Source organism: Temnothorax americanus, unplaced genomic scaffold (genome assembly GCF_048541705.1).
Source record: "Temnothorax americanus isolate GAGA-0224 unplaced genomic scaffold, ASM4854170v1 Scaffold107, whole genome shotgun sequence".
Lineage (NCBI taxonomy): Eukaryota > Metazoa > Arthropoda > Insecta > Hymenoptera > Formicidae > Temnothorax > Temnothorax americanus.
Genome location: NW_027509239.1, coordinates 124,538 through 128,016, shown reverse-complemented (window position 1 = coordinate 128,016; position 3,479 = coordinate 124,538).

Genomic DNA, 3,479 nt, shown 5'->3' with positions numbered 1-3,479 from the left:
AAAAGTGTGCAAATTAGAAACTTGCACATTTTGCTTCCTCATTATTACAGATCGCTACCATTGATCCTATAGTTTATTTTATACAGCTTCCTCTATGAGGAAGCCAAACTAATAAATACTAATAATTATGCATCGTATAGAATACAAGCTTTCTCATATAGAGGAGCTTTGTGAGCGAAATAAAATACGAGCAATGGTAGCGTAATGATGAGGAAGCAATGTGCAAGTTTCTATTCTGCACACTTTTTTGAAACAGTAATTATTTTTTCATTTATTGAAATTAATATAATTTTTACAAAGAAAAAGTCTTATTAGTTAGAATTTAATATTTACATTACAATTTTTAAATTGGAAGATCGGATTATTTCCTTGATTTTGTATTGCCCGTTACTTTACTTTCTGCCTGCTATACGGGGCAGAAAGTACTAATTTTTCTCTCTAGGGAGGAAGGTAATGAATTTCCGCCCGCTATACAGTGTGGAAAGTATCAACTTTCCAGCGTGAAATTGGCCACTTTCGCCCCTTTACAGGCATGGAAAGTCGAACTTTTTTTCCGTGGAGGTGTTGTGAAAATTTCTTTTTAATATTTTTATTTGAATTTCAAAAGATTAATAATTTGTTCAATGAATTGTTTCAATATTGTAGCAACATAAAGAATCAATGTTGATTGAATCAACATAGATTACGTTAGAAAGATATTTATACCTCAATATTCAACATTACAACGTCTCAGCAGCGTTGTTTTAACTTTTTGTGCTGTATGGGTATAATGGTGTTCTAATGCGGGGTCTACAATGTGAGTCGTATTGTCGTGAGTTGCAAGAAATTGACCAATCACAGTCGATTATTTCCTCAAATTTGATTGTGATTGGTCCATTTCTTACGACTCACAACTTACGACTCGCATTGTAGACCTCGCATAACTCTTATTATAGGAACTTTATACTGTGATAGACCGGGAGCCCGTAACACAAAATTTGTGTCAAATCTTATTCACCGGGAAACCCTATATATTCGATAGAGTACATCCTTCTAATATTGAAAAGTCATATACACCTGGAGGGTGGGACAACCCCTGCGGGGGAGTGGAAAAAAAGCAGAGAGTGTGTCAAATTTTATTCACTTTGAAACTTATTTGCTAGTTAGTTTTTAAAAAATAATTTATGAAAAAACGTTTCTTACACCTGGCAAGCGGGACAAAATTGTTCTTACAGGTTGTAAACAATGTAATATTTCACGAGGGTGATGTTAGATATTATTTACTTGAAATTTATATGAGAGGTAAGTTTGAACTATAAATAATATGAAAAAAAAATTCTTACGGCTTGAACGCGGACCAAACGAGTTCTTACACTGCTTTGAAACTAAAAATTAAGAGCGCCCACGACGCTCTTTTGCTGCAGTGCGCACACGGTAATTTTCCTTTAAAGTAGTATGTTAGTATATAAATCGGGTTTGTCACTTACGAACATACAAAATAGATGGACAATAAAATGTAGAATAATTTTTCATTGTATATTATTTATTCTTTTTATCAAGAGACACGGTAGTGTCTCGCGCCAAGTACACGCGGAGCGAGACCGACCGTGACTCTTTTACGCGACGCGACGGGTTGCGAGTACCCGAGATGTTGAGATCTCGATAACGAGTGAACGGATCAAGTTCTAAGTAGGCTTGATCGATAGCTTGGGGTCCAATTAGGGGGGGGGGTTTCTCTCATAATATTCCGCTACGTGCCTTACGAGCGGAGATATTGCGACGCAAAGTCCAAATGTGAAAATTTATTTTTAAGATACTCCTCCTCCTAACGCCGCGATCTATCAGAGAAACGTCACTTTCACTTTTTCGACGCTGGCGGCGCAGGTATCGCCAGTTTCGATATCGCGCGCGTATTTCGAAATTAGGTCGATAGACTTATCGGTCAGAGGAAGATTTCTATTTAGGTAAATTAGGTATATATATAATAAATATTGAGTCAACGGAAAAGAAGGTTCTCTACGCTTGGCAGAAAGTGCCGCTAGGGAATTTTGAAGTCGATTCTTATGAATCAAGCTTGAATTTGATGTCTATGTATCCCAGGTTGCCGATGACGAGGTCCACATAGTGCGCTTCATAGTTTTCGGTGTCCAGGTGTAATAATACGTTGAATGCGATGTCTACGTGTCCCAGGTTGCCGATGACGAGGTCCACACAGTGCGCTCCGTAGTTTTCGGTGTCTACGTGTATTAATACCTTGAATTCGATGTCCACGTGTCCCAGGTTGCCGATGACGAGGTCCACATAGTGCGCTTCATAGTTTTCGGTGTCCAGGTGTAATAATACGTTGAATGCGATGTCTACGTGTCCCAGGTTGCCGATGACGAGGTCCACACAGTGCGCTCCGTAGTTTTCGGTGTCTACGTGTATTAATACCTTGAATTCGATGTCCACGTGTCCCAGGTTGCCGATGACGAGGTCCACATAGTGCGCTTCATAGTTTTCGGTGTCCAGGTGTAATAATACGTTGAATGCGATGTCTACGTGTCCCAGGTTGCCGATGACGAGGTCCACACAGTGCGCTCCGTAGTTTTCGGTGTCTACGTGTATTAATACCTTGAATTCGATGTCCACGTGTCCCAGGTTGCCGATGACGAGGTCCACATAGTGCGTTTCATAGTTTTCGGTGTCCAGGTGTAATAATACGTTGAATGCGATGTCTACGTGTCCCAGGTTGCCGATGACGAGGTCCACACAGTGCGCTCCGTAGTTTTCGGTGTCTACGTGTATTAATACCCTGAATTCGATGTTCACGTATCCCAGGTTGCCGATGACAAGGTCCACATAATGCGCTCCGTAGTTTTCGGTGTCTACGTGTATTAATATTTTGAATTCGATGTCCACGTATCCCAGGTTGCCGATAACGGGATCCAGATAGTGCGCTTCATAGTTTCCGGTGTCCAGGTGTAATCGTACGTTGAATTTGATGTCTAGGTGTCCCAGGTTGCCGATGACAAGGTCCACATAGTGCGCTTCGTAGTTTTCGGTGTCCAGGTGTAATAATATGTTGAATTCAATGTTTAGGTGTCCCAGGTTGCCGATGACAAGGTCCACATATTGCGCTCCGTAGTTTTCGGTGTCTACGTGTAATAATACCTTGAAATTGATTTCTAGGTGTCCCAGGTTGCTGATGACGAGGTCCACATAGTGCGCTTCATAGTTTTTGGTGTCTAGGTGTATTAATAACTTTAAATCTGAATATGTGCGTTCAGCCGATATTCCGCTAGCTTAGCAATCGTGAGCAGTTGCTCGTTTTTGCTCGTTTCCTCTCTTTTTAATCCAGTAAGTCAAAAAAGAGGAAACGAGCGAAAACGAGCGACTGCTCACGATTGCTAGGCTAGCAAAGTATCGGCTAAACGCACCCAATGTAGGACACGTAGATATCGAATTCGAAATATTAATACATGTAGACACCGAAAACTACGAAGCGCACTATGTGGACC